At 49.5% G+C, this 19,385-nt stretch overlaps 1 protein-coding gene across 1 annotated transcript in view; it reads right to left on the bottom strand.

Annotated features, from left to right (window-relative positions):
* LOC120407974 (urea transporter 2-like) overlaps positions 1-10,080 on the bottom strand; it is a 35,208-nt gene extending 25,128 nt beyond the window's left edge. Inside the window, exon 1 of the mRNA XM_039544387.1 lies at positions 9,982-10,080. The gene's annotated coding sequence lies outside the window, so the exon portion shown is untranslated. The remainder of the gene's footprint in view (positions 1-9,981) is intronic.
* Positions 10,081-19,385: the final 9,305 nt, after the last annotated feature.

Genomic DNA, 19,385 nt, shown 5'->3' with positions numbered 1-19,385 from the left:
GGGGACTCACCTTTTTATCCCACTGCAGTACAGAATCTAACTTCTGAAGGGCTGCACCCTGGTAGGCTGGGACCCACTCACAGGATTTGCTCAATGCTTAATTTGTAATGAAAGAAGGGGCTCAAGCAATTAGGGGCTGGGCCCAAGCAATTGTTTTGCTTTCATAACTGACGCCATAAGCCCAGAGGTGCCGGGCTATGACCTGCCAAGCTGAGAGGTGCTGGGGCTGAGCCCCAGCACAATTAAGCCCAGGATTTGCTTTTTGGGTGGGTCCAGGCCCTAATTATCCAGTCCTTGCTGGTACCACCTGAGCGCAAGCAGAAAATAGTGATTTAGTAACATTGCAAGAGTCTGATCCAGGGCTATCCACTTTTACACCCAAAGTAACGCAGGGGGAGCTAAGCCAGCTGAAGGGTTAATGGCTCCTTGTCAGGGAAAACTTGTTTCTTCATGAAGAGGATGATTTACACGACACAGTCTGGATTCCACCACTTCCCCTTCAAAGGGAAATGTTAAGACTGGTGCATGATGTGCCATCGGGGCCTCCCAAAACGCTGATTCCACTTATCAGCGACTAAGTAAGGTGGCCCAATAGTAAAACAAATGTAAAACTTCATGTTTTTTGCTAAAAAGAATCCATCAAGGAAAACAAAAGGTGGATTTATCCAGGCCCAGCACTTCAGGGATCCTTGGAAAGATTGCCAGTTGACTATGCAGAGGAGTTCCCACTTACAAGAAGCGGCAACCAATATTTACTTGTGGCTAGGTACACACAACAGCATAAGCTGGTATAAGCAATGTCATGCAGGGGTGTGAATAAGCCACATAAGTTACATTGACATAAGTGTTGGTGTGGATGGCGCTACGTTAGTGGGAAAGCGATTGTTCATTGGCCTCTGCATCGGCAGTGTGACAGCAGCGCAGCTGTAAGCGCTGTAGCGTAGCCATAGCCTGTGCATGTTGATGCCTTTACTAAACGGATAGGAGCCTGGCCTACTAGAAAAGCCACTGCACCTGTTACAGCAAGCCTATTGGTGGCGCATGTCTTCTCTAGATGGGAATGTCCCTGGCTGTAGACAGGGATCGAGGAACAACTTTCACAGGGACGGTTATGAAAGGTGTATTCATCATGCTGGGAAAAATGTCACATACCTTACCAGCCCCAGGCTTCTGGCTTGGTGGAAAGGACAAACAGAACAATCAAAACAAAATCAGACAAAGACTGGGATGAAAAGTGGCCTTTGATTCTTATGGATTTAAGAGGGGGAAGCCAAAGTAAACCAGCCAGTGTCACTCCTTTTATTGCCAGGATGGGTGGAGAGATGAGATTCCCAGAACATTTGTTCACTGACCCTGTTGCCAAACCTAATGAAGGAAGGGTTGGTCACCGATCAGCCGGTAAGACTGCTGGGAGAAAATGTATGCGACATGTCTGTATTGCACAGCAGCGGAGGCAGGATCATGCTTTAAAAACAAGATGTAGATTGCCAAAATGTAGATTGGCAAGCAGGGGACAGAGTGATGGTGCAGTTAACCCCAGACAACCCCCCCATTTTTGGCATCTGGATGGGGAGGTCCATACTATATAATACAAGAACTCAGCCCTGCAGTTTATTTGGTACAAATAGAAGCAGGACCTAAAAGCAAGGATCGATGGCGACCTGCTGCTCAGTTAAAGTTGCACAAAGGCTCCCACCAAGAGAACACCAGAAATTGGGTTGGAGTTTTCAGGCTACTGTCAGTGTATGGTGAAGCTGGTGTCATCGCGCATAAGAAGTCTACTGCTGCGGTATGTGGAAAAAGCAACTAAATAAACACAGAAATAACAATCTAAGTTTGGGGCTCTGAGGAAGTCTCTGTCATTGAGGTGAGGGCCAGAAGCCCAGGTCAGTTGTGGGGTGAAATAAACAATGCCACTGGATATCGCATTCAATTCTGTAAGTGGTCTAAGAACAAGCAAACCATGATAACTGTGTAAGAATTGACAGGTGTCGCATCAATCCCTATTTAGGGAATGGTACCTTGAATTTTCCATATGGGTATGCTAGGCATGAGGGACATTATATAGGTTTTGTGTTTCCTGTAAAATTTACACAAACAAGGGCTTATCAATATGTACCTTTCTGGGCATCGAAAAGGGTCGAAATAAGGGTGGCACAAAGGTACATTGAAAAGAAAAACTCAGAGTGCTTCAAGCAGGGGCGGCTCCAGGCCCCAGCACGCCAAGCGCGTGCTTGGGACTGCATGCCGTGGGGGGCACTCTGCCGGTCGCTGGGAGGGTGGCAGGCAGCTTCGGTGGACCTCCCACAGACGTGCCTGCCTGCAGATGCTCCACCGAAGCCGCGGGACCAGCGGACCCTCCGCAGGCACCTCTGCGGGAGGTCCACCAAAGCCGCCTGCCACCCTCCCAGCGACCGGCAGAGCGCCCCCTGCGGCGTGCCGCCGTGCTTGGCGTGGCGAAATGGCTAGAGCCACTCCTGGCTTCAAGGCAGAGGCAGGACCCGGGAACGGATTGGTATTAAGGCCCCTTAAAGAAGTGCTGTACAATGATGTTCAATGTAGACGTGTACCTGCGTTTAATTTGATTTCGTTGCCTTTGCCAAAAGGATTCTGTCTGCCGGAGCTTGGCTAATTGTATGGCAAAATGACACAGGACTATTGGGAAGACTTTGTTGATACAAAGTAAAGGCACCTGAATCAATTCAGAGGTGAAGCCGATGGAACCTATCTGCCGGTGATGTAGCAGGGTGGTTTGGAGCCAGAGCATCAGTCTGAAACCAGGCAGCCATTGAGCCCTTGTGGAAACATGACCAAGCATTCCAACGCCAGGACAGCCTGAGCCCAAGGACTGAGCACAGGAAAGAACTCATTAATCACTAACTTTTGAATGTATATAATATGCAGTTTGTTTAAGGAAGTACAGCACAAAGTCAATGAACAAGCTAACCAACCCAATTAAGGTTATCAAAGCGGGGCAGTGGCCAGGGCCATACCCTGTTCTACGCCGGGAGAGAATGTACTAGACAAAATCAAGGACACTCTCACTGATATGGAATAAGGGAAATTGCCCTCTTTTATAACCTCAGAGAAACTGAAAATGTGATGAGTCTGATTGGTGTAAAACTATAACAACAAAACCTCTCCAGGCTCCAATACCATGAGAAGAATACAGGACTCCTTGTCCCACTTACGCTACCCAGCCCAGTAATTGCAGAACATCAGGTCATTCAAACCCTTGTTAAACCTCTCGGAGTACTGGAAGATAGGGCAACTCATAAAGTTTGAAAAGAGTTTTGTTTCTCCTCCTCAAATACTGTTGCAAGTTAAGGACAAGGTCTGGAAAACCCTGGAGTTGTCCTGTTGCTCGCCCTTGGGAGAGACCCACATATGCCCGTGTAATATCTTACAGACAGAGTTGCTGGCGTGTGAGTTCACTCTGCAGGAGCAATTGAGATGCTGGGGACCTGGTGAAGTAAAAACTGCTTATGCTGGGAATGGTAAACATTGCTTGGTGGCTGGAAATAATCACTTTCGGTATAGATTCAAAAATTGTTATTCTGATTGGCCATGTTTTGTACCCCACCAAAATTCACTGCAGTGATAAATGGAAAGACTTTACATCCCATACCCATTTTCCATAATATAACTGAATGACAGGCTGAATTCAGATTACAGGACGATGCTTTAAAAGCAATACCAAAGTTTGGACATTCTGTCCTCACTTGAGCCTGGATCTTAAAAGCTTAATAGCCAGGCACAGAGAATTCGGCAGTTAATTAGCTCCACCTGGTGGGACCAAGCATGTAAAGTGGAATTACATCCAGGGTGATGATTGTCATTCAAAGCTGTGATAGTTATCAGCGCGATTGTGGTAAGTGTAATCTTGATTTTGTATCGTCAGGTTTGTTAGTTGTACGAGATGTTGCAAAATCATAGATGTATGTTTAAAATGCTTGTACTCTGTAGAGTTTTAAGGTGGTGAATGTAGGTTAATTATGAAATTAAACAATTACAGTTAGAATAAGTTTGGTTAAGAAAATAATGTAATTGCTTTATGGAGTCTGGCTAATATGGAGAGGGCCTCAAAAATCAACTAAAAGCATGCCATGAGAATAATTAGTAATGTGGGAAGAATGTGTGATTCGAAAACTAACAAAGAGCTGCACAAACAAGACAAAGAAAAATCGTCTTCAAAGAAACAAGCCCAAACTTTTCCACTGTTCTGCTGGCAAGCAAGACTGGGGGGAGAAGACAAGAAAGGGAGGCTTGGAGGAGGGAAAGTGGCAAGGATAAACTGTCTCAAACTGGGGTTTTGTTAAAGCTATCACGTTAGCTGAAGGGTAGCAAGAGAGCCATGAATTGGAAAGTTCTTGGTCAGACCCTACCTGATCATGCTGGAGTCAGGGCCGGATTAACCTTTTGTGGGCCCAGCGCCAAACATCTTTGTGGGCCCCCATCGGGGCAAAGGAGCATGGCGTGGGGAGGTCGGTCCCCAGAGCGAGGGGCCAGCCCGGGGCAATGGGTCATGGCATGGTGGGGCTGGCCCCGCTCCACTCAGCCCACTGCAAGGGCACTGTATACAAACCGGCGGTTGCCAGACACACACTGGCCCGCCCAGCCCTGTGCTGCCAGCATGCCCCTTCCCCTCAGGAGTGGGCCCATGCCGTGCCACACAGCCCCCGACTCCCTATGCCCAGCATCCCCCACAACTGCTATGCCAGCAGCCCCGCCCCCACACAGATCCTCCACCACAAATGCACAGAGGCCAGCACACCCCGCCGCCCAGTACCCCCCCGACAGCCGCACCACTACTGCCCAATGCACTTCCCCACAGCCCACCACCACAACTACACAGCCCCCTACTCAGACCCCCCACTGCCCAGCATCCCAACACACAGACCTCCCCACACCTCCAGAGACCCCCCACTGGCCAGAAGCCTGCCCCCCACCTCGAGAGACCCACTCCCTGCCCCCTGGCCACACTCACTGGCCTTGCTGGAAGGTGACAGTGTCTGCCAGGCTGAGCTGGCAGCATGGCCAGGGCCGGTCCAGTGCCAGGGCGGGGAATCACTCCGGCCTCTCGGGAGTGGCGTGATTAGCCAGGCCAGGGTCTGTCCCCACCCTGGCCGGATTCCCTCAGGACCCACTTGCCTGGCGATAGGGTGACCATACATCCCCCTTTGGCCGGGACAGTTCCCTTTTTAAGCTCTGTCCCTGCATCCTGACTTTTTTGAGAAAAATGGGCATTTATCCTGTTTGCTCTTGCCAGCTGATGAACAAATGCCCAGTTTACCAACAAAATCGGGTGCCTCCCCCCTGAAGGGCCTGGAGGAACGTGTGTGTGTGTGCACGGTGGCGATGCGAGATGTCACGCAGCAGGGCTTGGGGGGGGGGGTCAGCCCCAGACCCAGCCAGAATGGAGCTTGGGGAGGTTAGGGGCCAGCCTCAGCCCCTGGCAGGGGTGTGGAGAGCTGGGGTGAGGGAGGGAGTCAGGCCCTGTCCTGGCAGTGGCATGCGGAGCTCAGGGAGGGGGATGGGGGGGTCAGCCCCTGGCTGTAGTATGGGGAGCTGTGGGGGAGGGGTCAGCCCCAGTGGCGGATTTAGAGTTAGCGGGGCCCTGTGCTCAGCTTCATTTTTGGGGTGCCTCCTTGGGACCCAGCCAAGAAAAAGAACATTCTCTTGTCTCTCCCCCTGCCCGTTTTTCATTCTTTTTTTCTTCAACCTCCTCCTATAAGTGATAGCAAGTAAATGGAAATAAAGTGCGGTACCTTGATTGATTTGTAGTCTAACTTATTTTTCCATAGACCACTTGAAAAAATTGCTGGGGGTCTCGGCAGACCACTTAGTGATCTTTCCAAATATTGGTGGTGCAGGGTCTGGGAGGGAGTTGGGGTGCAGGAGCAAGCTGAGGGTTGGGGTGCAGGGTCTGGCCAGGAGTTAGGGGGAGGGAGGGGGCTCAGGGTTGAGGCAGGAGGTTGGCATGTGGAGTGCTTACCTGGGGAAGCTCCTGTTTGGTGCGAGGGGTGCTGGTGGGGTTGTGGGGGGCGGCAGGCGTCCGGGCATGGGGTGGGGGGGGCGGGATATGTGGGGGGGGGGCAGAAGTCAGGGGTGGGGTTGGGGGAGTGTGTGAGGGGGGGCAGGAGTCAGGGCAGGGGGGGCGGGGTCGGGGTGGGAGGTTGGGTGCGGGAGTGGGCGGGGGGAGTGGGTCTGGCCAGGAGTTAGGATGCAGAAGGGGGCTCAGGGCTGGAGCAGGAGGTTTGGGTGTGGAGCGCTTACCTGGGGCAGTGTGCGAGGGGTGCAGGTGGGAATGTGTGTGTGTGTGGGGGGGTGCAGGAGTCAGGGCAGGGGGTGCAGGGTCTGGGAGGGAGCTAGGGTGCAGGAGTGGGCTGGGGTATAGGGTCTGGCCAGGAGTTAGGATGCAGAAGGGGGCTCAGGGCTGGAGCAGAAGGTTGGGGTGTGGAGCGCTTACCTGGGGCAGCTCCTGTTTGGTGCGAGGGGTGCAGGTGGGAATGTGTGTGTGGGGGGGGGTGCAGGAGCTCCCGTTTGGTGCTCAGGGTGGGAGTAGGGATGTGTGTGTGTGTGGGGGGCGGAGTCAGGGCAGGGGTCATGGGGTGTGGGCTGGGGTCGTGGGCTGTTCCTAGCCCCCTGCCCTGAGCGGCTCACAGTGGGGTGGGGTATGTGATAGGGGAGTGCTCCGCCCTGCTCCGCCCTGCCCGATCCCACCCCCTTCCCCAAGGCCCCGCCCCCACCTCAGCTCCACCTCTTCCCCTGAGTGCGCTGCAGCCTTGCTCCTCCCCCTCCCTCCTGGAGCGCTGGCAAACAGCTGTTCCATGGGGGGGAGCGGTGGGAGGGAGGGGTGGGAATGTGGCATGCTCGGGAGAAGAGGGGTGGGAGCTTCGCTGCTGGTGGGTGCGGGTGGAGCCTGCCTGCAGCAGGAGCCCCAGGAGTCAGCAGGACCAAGCGTCTGCCCCTGCAGGGGAGAGCGGTGGTGGGAGGGGGGGGGGGGGCAGAGAAGAGCGTTTCAAGCAGTGCGGGCTGGGCTGGGGGCCCCTTTGGAGCCTGAGCCCGGCGCTATGATGCCAGTGGCGCCATGGTAAACCCGGGTACTGGCTGGAGTACACCAGAATGAGAGGGTCAGCCCAAGGGCTGGCCTATTTGTAAGAATACTGATCACATACTTAAGAATGCTCTGTTACTGTATTGGGTGTGGTGACTGCTCATTTTTAGGTTCTTAGCTATAATTAGAGCTACTGCATAAAGTATCATGTGGCCTTTGGATTAAAGAAAGAACTTTATGGTTAAATTTGTGTTTGGTGATTTCCCATAAGAACGGCCATACGGGGTCAGACCAATGGTCCATCTAGTCCAGTATTCTGTCTCCCGATAATGGCCAATGCCAATTGCTTCAGAGGGAATGAACAGAACAAGCAATCATCCAGTGATACAGCCCCGGTCAATCACACCCAGATTTCGGCAATCAGCGGCTAGGAACACTCAGCACATCGGGTTGCATCCCTGACCATCTAGCAACCATTGATGATCCAATCCTTCATAAACTTATGTAGTTCTTTTCTGAACCCAGTTATAGTTTTGGCATTCACAACATCCCCTGGCAATGAGTTCCACAGGTTGACTGTGCATTGTGTGAAGTAGTACTTCCTTTTCTTTGTTTTAAACCTGCTGCCTATTAAAAATTCCAGCACATTGCTCATAGATAAATGCCTTCTTAAAACACTCATTTCAAATGTAGCTCAACTGTGGCTATCAAACACACATTAAATCCATCCATAGTTCAACTTGCAAAGATCTGTCCAATATTAGAATCTCTCTGGCTTTGCTATCACAGACAATCCTGATCAATTTTGACTGGTCATTTTTCATTTGCGAAATTAAAAGGCAGTAAACAGAATAGATAAGAGAGAAGCGATGCATTTATCAAAGGTACAGTCAGTCGGGTTAGTATATGTAATTACAATGCCTACCAGAAAACTGCTGGTAATGAATATGGTTGAGGCGCAGTCCCCAGGTGCTGTTTCACTTACTCTGATCTGTTTTATTTACTTTCATTTACTTCCATTCAAGAGTTTTTTTAACTGTCTGTATTTTCCTATTCATGGGAAAAAATGCACAGATCTATAAGAAATTCAAGCTCTGCATTAAAACAAACCCTTCTTACCTTCCAGCTGAGTCCAGCAAGGCAGCTGTTGCTATGCAGTATCTGACTATCTATTAAAGAATGTGTGCTGAGCAGGAGAGAGTAGCACAAGTGCCCCACCAGTTTATATAGCTAGAACAGCTCCTATCATAACGCAACAAACTAGAGCACTCCTCCTACCATTTCATGTTACACTCTGGACTGGAAAGAACTGCTAGGTGGTAGCCACCTGCTCCACCTTTTGTCTTGGTTTCTTGCCAAATATCTTAAGAAACCCCATCTTTCCTGCTGCTTTTCTGCATTTTCACCAAGCCTACGCTTTTCCACTCCACATTAAAATTCAATTATTTAATTGTGCAACTTTGCCTTTTAAGTCACTAAAGAAGAATCCGGAGGAGTCCGAGCTGACTATTTCTATGGTAATTCTTTGGCCAAGAACTAAATGATTGTCCGTTTTAATGCATCAAAACACACATCAGTGTAGATGGCTGCTTAGCAGAGAGGGGAGTCAACTGCAAAAATCTGAACCATCCAACACCCCCAAGCCGGAGGAGGGAATCGGAGCCAGGATTTCACTTTGGTCAAGTCCAATGATAAGACCCAGTTACGATATAGGGATTTGGCTTTTGAAACCTTCCCACCCTAACCCTAAATTCTAAGGCCATAGGAAACTGCTTTGGGCTCATATCTGCTTCTCAGCAGCATTCCATGAGCCCAATCCTGTAACATGCGGCACCTCTGCTCCAGGTGCTTAGCCCACTTATGACCTTTACTTTGTGAACTGGGTTTTTCCTAGTCACTTGAGAAATTCAAGTTATTTTTTTCACCGGGACCCCCTGGCCTGTGGGAGGAATCTAGCATAGTAGAACATTGGCATTTTTGAGACGTTTATAAGGCAAACATACATAGTTGTGAAAGGTAGAAAGAGGGTACCAGAGGGGAATCTAGGAAGGGTGAATAGTGCAAGAAAGGACAATGAAAACCCCATGAACTTAGATCTTGCCAAATGCAGGATTTGCAGTTCACAGGAAATTTTGCTTTGGTTCAGTGCCAAAGGGAATAAATCTATTATTATTATTATTTTTAACATTTCCTGCAAACTGAAAATCTCAAAAACAAATTCATTTAAGAAACACTGACACTTGGTGCTTCTGACACAAAAGCTACTCCCCACAGCTGCTGAGTGAAACTTACATTCTTGTGAATTTCACGGTTGCTGTTATCGAGGGCTAGTCTGCATGGTGGATTTGCTCTAGGAGAGCTGACCCTGGGAGCCCACCCCAGGGCTTCTGGTTCCTAACTTTATGTCAGGGAGTGTGAAAGCACTGCAAGTCCCCTCAGAGCTGCATTTCCTGGAAAACGGAGGTCCTGAGCACCCCAATGAGCTGACAGGTTTTCCATGGAACCGCGCCTTTGATTAGCTGAAGGTTTCATGTTTGATGAATCAGCATTCTCTGACACTCTTAGTTTCGGATGTAAAATTCCAACCAGCTCTGCTTAGATATTTGTCATGCAAATTAAAGCCCCACCTTCATAGATCTGAAGGCCACAAAAGACCATCATGATTATCTAGCCAGAAGAAGACAGACCATAGAATCTCACCAGGGGATCCCTGCATCGAGCTCACCAGCTTGTAGTTGAAATATAGACCACAGCTGGTTTTCTGGCTTTGCTTCCTAACCTGTAGAAATACAAGCTCTTGCTGTGCAGTAACTGAAAGGAGAGTATTCTATGTATATATATTGTAGATGCCCATCCCTGGAATGCCTACGGATCACATGCACCGTATTCTGACCAAGACATTTTTAACGGTAGAATGCTCTTACTTTTTCTTAGCTGGGTCTACGCTCGCAGTTGTCAGCTTCAATTCATCAGTGTGAGCTGGTCTCTGCTTAATCTCCCAGGCACCATCCTTGGGACATTGCCAGCCCATGCTGAAGCTGCGGCTCACAGCCCATGTGTTATATAAGATAACGTGATGTTATTCTAGGAAGTTCCCAGTAATATTTTTTTTTGCCTTTTCTCATTGTTTGTTACTCTTTTTGAACCCTTTACTTTTCTTTCCTGTTCAGCAAACACCAGGCGCTCAGAGGAAGGAAAAGGATTTGGGCAGACGGTCCTCATATAAAGAGTTTGACCCCGAAACCTCTGTTCCAGGACCTGACCTCTAAGCCATCTTTGTATTTCCCACATTTTGGGGGTGTTCAAATGCAAACCTGGCTCCTGGTGTAATGTAAAGCAGGCTCTCTATTACTCTCTGTTATATTTGCACTGCCCCAGGCCTCCTAGGTACTATGTGCTAGAGTACAAAGATGCTGCAACCCCCTCCCTCATTCCTTTGGACTGCCCCTGCAGAATGACCCCCAGGCCCCCGAAGCCACGAGACGCTAATTAGCATTAAGGCGGATTAAGAAGGAAATGCACTTCTCAACAAAATGTCCACAAGCTTCCTGGTCAAGCTCATCTGAACAAAAATCTCTAGGGCTAATTCAGACATACCATGTTCAGGTCTTGCCGGAGGTGAAGGCACACTTTAAAAGTGGGAGTGAAACTGGAAAGGGTTCAGAAAAGAGCGGCAAGAATGATCAGACGCCTGTAATACATGTCTTTGCAAGACTCGAGCTGTTTAGCTATCAAATAGAAGATCTTATCAAAGAGTAGCTTGATTGTGGTCTATACATTCCTTCAGAGGGAAGAGATTTCCGACAGTAGCCAGCTCTTCCATCTAGCAGATTAAGATATAAGAAGATCCAGTGGCTGGAAGCTGAAGTTTAAGGAATTTAGACTAGAAATATGGTGCACAAGGAGAGTAATTAACAACTGGAACAACGTACCTAGTTGTCACGTGGGGTCTTTAAACAAGGTTGGATGTTGTCTGAAAAGATCAGTTTTTGCTCAGCCAGCCAGCATAGAGTTGATGCAGGAAACACGTGTGGCCAGAACCAGAAAGGCCCTAGGTGCCTAACTCCACCGTTTCAGTACCACCGGCATTTTCAGAGCCATTGCCTAACCTCATAAACACCTAAGCCCCCTAGCTTTCTGCTGGTCGGCATTTTAACTTTCTACCAGTCAGACCTGGCAGCTGGAGGGCCGGACTCAAGCTGCTGGTTGATGGGGGAGGGAAGGAACCCAGCACCCACACAAAAGACAGCTGTAGGAAGGGGGAAATGCAGGGCGCGCATGATAGAGGTGAGAGGAGGGGTGGGGGGTAGGGAGAAGACAGAGCGAGAGAGGGCGACATTTCTGCTGGTAGGACATGGGCTACCTAAGTGGCTGACCTGGCTTAGGGCCTAACTCCAGGAGAGGGTTCACAACTGAGGCTCCTGAGCAGAGGGAGATACCGAGCTCCAGCCCATCAGCCGGATGCACCAGCTCAGCCAGCTAAGCCTGTCTTCTCGGCACTGCATTCCTGGCTACCGTGGGTGACTCCCCATTCAGCTGGTTGGCTTTTGAGGATCTCTGCCTGGTTGGCTAACTCTCCCCATGCACTCAATGGAGAGCCTGGGCACCTAGCTCTGGGCTGAAAACGCCAGAGGGCAGCAGGCTGCCTAGGGGTTAGGCGTTGCAATGCCTTAATACCTTTAAGACCCCGGGCCTTGGTGAACGTCTGTGGTCTGGGTCATGGAGGAGGTCAGACTTGATAACGATAATGGTCCCTGCCGGCTTGAAAAAGCCATGAATATGTGAATGCAGATCTCACTTGTGCCAGCTTTACCCCATCATAACTCCACTGACTCCTGCATTAGACTAGAGTAAGGAAGAGCAAAACCAGTGTGGAGCTGCTCATTCTAACCCCCAATCCCATAAGTGTCAAGAGACTGTACCAAGTACATTCTGCAGCCCCACAGCCGCCAGTTTAACAGGCACCGGTTGGATCATCGGGGGCATAGGGGTGACTGGCTTTACTTGAAATTATTAGCGCTCAGACGCTTTTGGAGGGAGGAGGAGGAGGTGAAATCCCCTGCTCGCAAAGACCCATTATAACAGTGCCCTGCTATAAGTTAATAAAGCCTGCTCCACTCGCCCCCCCCAGATGCCATCAATGCTGTTCCTTCAGGTGTGCTGTGATCTCTTCCCTTGGGGCTGAGTGCTCTGCTGCCACATCCCACCTAGCTACCAACAGCTCCGAGAGGTGCACGCAGCAGTAGATTTCCACTGGACTGGGCTGACATCACATTTTGGCTGTATTACTGTGCACACTATGAGCCCACTTAGCCTAAAGCATTGCCCCATGTGACTCAGATGGAGTCAGACCCCTAAGAAGTGGAACGCTAAGGAATGCCACAAAATAGCTACATGGATGGTCATTTTCTGTGGCCTTGTGGTATGGTCAGATCTGAGGGGGCAGGTCAGGCTGCCACAATGAGTGATGCAACATGTCAACAGAGTTACAGACGGATCGGTCAACCACACACCTCACTTGGAACCGGAAGTACGCAATCAGGCAGCAGAAGAGCCAACCCCGCCCCCCCCAGCATATATTGTACAGTACAGTACTGTGTTGAATGTAAACTACTACAAAATAAAAGGTAAGTTTAGATAAAAGATTTGCCAAGGTAAGGAAACTGTTTCTGCGCTAGTTTTATGTGAATAAAGACGGTTAAAAGCAGCATTGTTTTTCTGCACAGTAAAGTGTCAAAACTGTATTAAGTCAAAGTTCAGTTGTAAGCCTTTGAAAGACCCAACAAAATGTTTTGTTCAGAGTTCGGGACATTTTGGAGTTAGGAATTTTAAAAGGGAGAGTGACAAACTGGAAAGGGTTCAGAAAAGCGCTGCAAGAATGATCAGATGCCTGTAATACATGTCTTTGCAAGACTCGAGCTGTTTAGCTATCAAATAAAAGATCTTCTCAAAGAATAGCTTGATCGTGGTCTATATATTCCTTCAGAGGGAAGAGATTTCCAACTGTAGCCAGCTCTTCCATCTAGCAGATTAAGATATAAGAAGATCCAGTGGCTGGAAGCTGAAGTTTAAGGGATTTAGACTAGAAATATGGTGCACAAGGAGAGTAATTAACGACTGGAACAACGTACCTAGTTTCACGTGGGGTCTTTAAACAAGGTTGGATGTTGTCTGAAAAGATCAGTTTTTGCTCAGCCAGCCAGCATAGAATTGATGCAGAAAACACTTGTGGCCAGAACCAGAAAGGCCCTAGGTGCCTAACTCTACCCTTTCAGTACCACCGGCATTTTCAGAGCCATTGCCTAACCTCATAAACACCTAAGCCCCCTAGCTTCCTGCTGGTTGGCATTTTAACTTTCTACCAGTCAGACCTGGCAGCTGGAGGGCCGGACTCAAGCTGCTGGTTGATGGGGGAGGGAAGGAACCCAGCACCCACACAAAAGACAGCTGTAGGAAGAGGAAAATGCAGGGCATGCATGATAGAGGTGAGAGGAGGGGTGGGGTAGGGAGAAGACAGAGCGAGAGAGGGCGACATTTCTGCTGGTAGGACATGGGCTACCTAAGTGGCTGACCTGGCTTAGGGCCTAACTCCAGGAGAGGGTTCACAACTGAGGCTTCTGAGCAGAGGGAGATACCTAGCTCCAGCCCATCAGCCAGATGCACCAGCTCAGCCAGCTCAGCCTGTCTTCTCGGCACTGCATTCCTGGTTACCGTGGGTGGCTCCCCATTCAGCTGGTTGGCTTTTGAGGATCTCTGCCTGGTTGGCTAACTCTCCCCATGCACTGAATGGAGAGCCTGCGCACCTAGCTCTGGGCTGAAAACGCCGGAGGGCAGCAGGCTGCCTAGGGGTTAGGTGTTGCAATGCCTTAATACCTTTAAGACCCCGGGCCTTGGTGAAAGTCTGTGGCCTGGGTCACGGAGGTGGTCAGACTAGATAACGATAATGGTCCCTGCCGGCTTGAAAAAGCCATGTATATGTGTTTAAATAAAAGATTTGGCAAGGTAAGGAAACTGTTTCTGTGCTTGTTTTATTTGAATAAAGATGGTTAAAAGCAGCATTGTTTGTCTGAACAGGGTGACCAGATGTCCCGATTTTATAGGGACAGTCACAATTTTGGGGTCTTTTTCTTATATAGGCTCCTGTTACCCCCCACCTCCCATCCTGATTTTTCATACTTGCTTTCTGGTCACCCTACTTCTTCATAGTAAAGAGTCAAAACTGAATTAAATCAATGTTCAGTTGTAAACCTTTGAAAGAACCAACATACTGTTTTGTTCAGCGTTAGGAACATTTCAGAGTTACCAACAACCTCCATTCCAGAGGGCTAGCTCAGGGCAGAAGGATAGCTCAGTGGTTTGAGCATTGGCCTGCTAAACCCAGGGTTGTGAGCTCAATCCTTGAGGAGGCCACTTAGGGATCTGAGGCAAGAAATTGGTTCTGTTAGTGAAGGCAGGGGGCTGGACTCAATGACCTTTCAAGGTCCCTTCCAGTTCTAGGAGATTGGTATTTCTCCAATTATTGCCTATTTATTTATCTAGTGTAGTTAAACAAATATCAATCTTAAAGTAGTCTTGTTATGCTCTGATGTTTTGGCTCCCTCTGGTGGCATATTCTAAAAATAGCAACATGAGCCACTGTGAAATCCTTTGGTGCGTGGCTGTGTAAATGCTGATACGCCACTCCTGGCATAGCCACAATTCCCATGCATACGTATCCCTTGGCACAGGCCCTACTGACTTGCTATAACTTCTGTGACAGACCCAGACCAGTGGGGTACAGGAATCTGGTAGAGGGCAAATATACTGGTCACGGGAGGAGTAGTTTTCTGTTCCCTGAGTGACCAGAGCAGGGGCTGCACTAGAGTAATCAGGAACCAGCTAGAACCAATTAAGGCAGACAGGCTGATTAGATCACCTGCAGCCAATCAAGGCAGGCTAATCAGGGCACCTGGGTTTAAAAAGAAGCTCACTCCAGTCAGGGAGGGGGAGCCAGAGGAGAGGAAGTGAGTGTGAGGAGCTGGGAGCAAGAGGCGCAAGGAGCTGAGAGGCTGTGCTGCTGGAGGACTAAGGAGTACAAGTGTTATCAGACACCAGGAGGAAGGTCCTGTGGTGAGGATAAAGAAGGTGTTTGGAGAAGGCCATGGGGAAGTAGCCCAGGGAGTTGTAACTGTCATGCAGCTGTTACAGGAGGCACTATAGACAGCTGCAATCCACAGGGCCCTGGGCTGGAACCCAGAGTAGAGGGCAGGCCCAGGTTCCCCCCAAACCTCCCAACTCCTGATCAGACACAGAAGGAGTTGGCCCAGACTGTGGGGAAGATCTCTGAGGTGAGCAAATCTGCCAGTAAGTGCAGAACCCACCAAGGTAGAGGAGGAACTTTGTCATACTTCTTACAGGGGCCGTGTGAACATGTATCAGCCTGCTTTTTATCATCCCAAGTGAGATGACTCATGGATGGGGTTGGTGGAAGTGAGTCTGGAATAACATCTTGGCTGAAGGAACCAGGTATGTTTTGTTTGTAAATGAGGTGATTAAGGGGAACAGGCTGATAGCAGGCTTCAGATGCTTGAAAGTCTGCCATAAACATGGAGAAAAATTGGTCTCTTTGCCCACAGAGGGCAGGACAAGAGGCAATGGGTTTGAAGTACAGCATAGCAGATTCAGACTAAATGACAGGAAGCACTTCCTAACTGTAAGAACAGTAGGACAATGGAACAAATGCCTCAGGAGGTTGTGGATGCCCCTTCACTGGAGGTTTAGAAAAGAAGGCTGGCGGTCTTGGATTTGTTGAGAGCAGAGGTTCACACTACAAAAGCTTTGGTGGCCTCAGATTATGGCCACCAACTCTGGTGGGTGGCCTCTTTGACAACTTTTTCTAAAATACTTAATTTAACTCTAGGACAAACAAAACAAAACAAAAAATTGCACACAGACATGGCCAAATCATTGTACTTTATTTATGTACAGAGGCAGATTAGAGGTTTTTTGGGGTGCTGGGCCAGAGGAAGTGGAGGCCCCACTCCTACCCCTTCAAGCTGTGGTCCCTACTCCCTCCCCCAGCGGTCCTGCCGGGAAATAAAGTCAGGAGCAGGGTTGGGGCACGGAGGCTTCCCCCACTCGCCAGCAGGAGCACCAGATGGTCAGGACATGGGCGTGACCGTTTTTCCAGTGGCTGCCCACTTGGCTTGGGCCACTGGGCATAGGTCCTGTTGGCCCAGTGGCTAATCTGCCAGTGTTTATGTAGGTTGTTTTTTTTTACAGAGTCAATAACAACAATACTGTACGGTTATATGTTGGTGCCCCTGGCCCCTGCTTCCCCCCACAGATCCCTCTAGCCCTTCCCTGCCTCCCGCCAGCCCCCCATCACTATTCTGGGCCCTGCTGTTCCCCACCATTGTCCTGAGCTCCCTTCCATGGCCTCGCAGCCCAGGCTCACCAGAACTGGGGTGGGCAGGGGACTGTGGCTCCATCACTTTTTATCAGCCATCAGGGTGAGTGATGGGGGGGGGCAGAGAGGAAAGAGGTGGGGGGTTGGGGCCTTGGGGGGAAGAGGCAGTGTGGTTGTGGGGCCTTGGGGAAATGGATGGTGTGGGAGGCAGGGCCTCAGGTAGAAACAGTGATGCAGGGGTGCGGAACAGGTCAGGCGCTAGTGGCCTCCCCCACTTTGAGGGACCTTCCGCTGCCTCTGACTCACCCTGCTCCTTGCCTCTTGACCATGGCGCTGTCTGAAGACCTGCTGCCAGAGCCCCATGGCTGGAGCCGGGAGGGGAATGGAAGGGGGTTAAGCCCACCCCAGGAGCCCTGCGGCTGGAGCTGGGGTGGGGGCTCAAGCCCACGGTTTGAGCCTTCTGCTGAAACAGGGGGGGGGGAGAGGGGTGTTGCAGCCCACCCCCAGAGTCCCACAGCTGCGTCACCCTAACTCTGCAGTGTAACTCTGAATTGCGAATTCAATGCCCCTCATCACAGGGGTGATGCCTTGGTGGATTACAGCTGAGGATGCCAAATTCAGAACAAACTGCTGAGAAATAGGGCAGACTCGCCTCAAACTGGTGGTTATTCTAGCATTTGATTATACCAAACCAGTAACAAAAGTTAATGCCTGTCTCACCACACTGGTTAACAAGAAGCCAAAAATGCAGTCTCCTTAGGTATTCCAGCTCTTGACTCACCAGCCAGACACTGGACTCTCTGAGTGGTAACTAAAAACAAATTTAATCAAATATATAGTCCTAATCCATAGGTGCTGACTTTTATTTTTCCCTGTGGGTGTTCAACCCCCCTCCACTGTGAACCCCGCCGCTACTCTTCTCCTTCCCCCTGTTGCCGCTCATCCACTGCTCTCCGCCTTCCCCGGAGCACAGCTGCCAAACAGCTGATCAGTGGCACCACTGAGCAGCCATGGCTGGTGGGTGCTGAGCTCCCACTATTTTTTTTCCCATGGGTGCTTGAGCTCTGGACCATCCACAGAGTCGGTGCCTATACTCTAATCCCAAGAGATCAGCCATTTAGCCTGGTCAATATATAACTCAGATGTTACCCAGTAATCATGCTGATACCAATCCTTTATAACTAAAGGTTTAATAAAAAAGAAGAGAGTTAGTAATGGTTAATAGACCATATACATAAAAATAATTGCAAAGTCGTTATATCAGGTTTGTAGCAGGCTTGTAAAGTCTCTCTGGTAAGAAGGTCTTCAGTCCATAGTTCAAAATGCTCCTTTTTGTTGTACATCCATAGAATCAGGACAGGAAAAGAGGCAAAATGGAGATATCTCAGGGGTCTTTTGTATCTTCTGCCATGTATCTGGAAATTTACTATCTCAAACAAAGCTCACAGCCTTTGTTTGTGGAAAGTTACTGGCCCAAGATGGAGTCCAAGGTCACATGAGCATATCACATGTCCTTACATGGCTTGATGACTCACAAAGGATGGCCATTGGTCCCTTGGAGTCTGAGGTATCCACAGGAAGAGCTATCTGGGTGGAATGAGTTTCTTCTATGGGCCACTATGAGAGCTAAATGTTCTTGATGGGCCCTCAGTACATAGCTGTCTGGCCTTAATGTAAATTTTACCAGGTGGGTGTTACCCAGGAATACAACACACGTGTATAATGCCAGTTCATAGGCAATGTTCACAACTTCAAATACAAAGATGATACATGCCAGAGCCATAACAAGGAATTTTTGCACCCGAGGCAAGGGCCGGCTCCAGGCTCTTCGGTGGCAATTCGGCCGAGGGTCCCTGAGTCCCTGTCAGAGGGAAGGACCTGCCGCCGAATTGCCGCCAAAGAATGAATGAAGCGGCGGCGGCAACAATTTGGCGGCAGGTCCTTCCCTCCGACAGGGACTCAGGGACCTGCCACCAAATTGCTGCTGAAGAAGCGGTGGTGGTAGAGCTACTGCCGAAGCGTCGCTGATCACGGTAGAGCTGCGTCCTCCACTTTACGTGCCCGAGGCAAGTGCCTCACTCATCTCGCCCTTGTTAGGGCACTGATACATGCATATAAACAGGGTATTCATACTTAGCAAATCACAGCATTTCCATTGACACCTTACATGACATACTTTGTACACGATTTGTTGCGACTATATAACAGTGGCAATATAAATGGTTATATTCAATCGTACAGCATCACTCTTGTCCTTTTGGCTTTAGGGAAGATTTTCTATTTTACTGCTCTACCTCAGAAAGGCAAGAGCTTTACACCATCCCCTGAGACCAGTGGATCTTTGGGCTATTTCAGCCATTTTTATGCCCAAATGCTTGCACCCACAAAAGCTAATCTCAACCTAGTACAGCTCCATCCAGTATCATCTCCTTCACCTATCTCCGTGCATGACACAGACCGAATGTTCTGGGTCAGCAGTTAATCAGCATTCCAATAACTCAGCCATTCTTACCGCTCTCTGTGTTATAGGAAATGAGTGTGTAAAGGCTCAGCGAACAGCAAGACAGCTTAATTCTAAAATGAAATCCATTACAATTCAGAACTTACATATCATCCATTTCATGATACACAAAAGAAAACCATCATCTTCAGTAAACAAAATGCAGTATTGTTTTGTTCAGAAATGTCCCAAGGAGGATTTAGTTCACATATTTGGAGCAGAACTATGAACTGCATTAGGAAGCCGTTAGGGTACGTCCATACTACCCGCCTGGGTCGGCGGGTAGCGATCGACTTCTCGGAGTTCGATATATCGCGTCTCATCTAGACGCAATATATCGAACTCCGAACGCGCTCCCGTTGACTCCGGAACTCCACCACCGCAAACAGCGATGGCAGAGTCAACGGGGGAGCCGTGGACTTCGATCCCGCACCGTGACG

Source organism: Mauremys reevesii, linkage group 6 (assembly GCF_016161935.1).
Source record: "Mauremys reevesii isolate NIE-2019 linkage group 6, ASM1616193v1, whole genome shotgun sequence".
Classification (NCBI taxonomy): Eukaryota; Metazoa; Chordata; order Testudines; family Geoemydidae; genus Mauremys; species Mauremys reevesii.
Note: the sequence above shows the minus strand (reverse complement) of the source record. Positions and strands in the feature narration are given on the sequence as shown.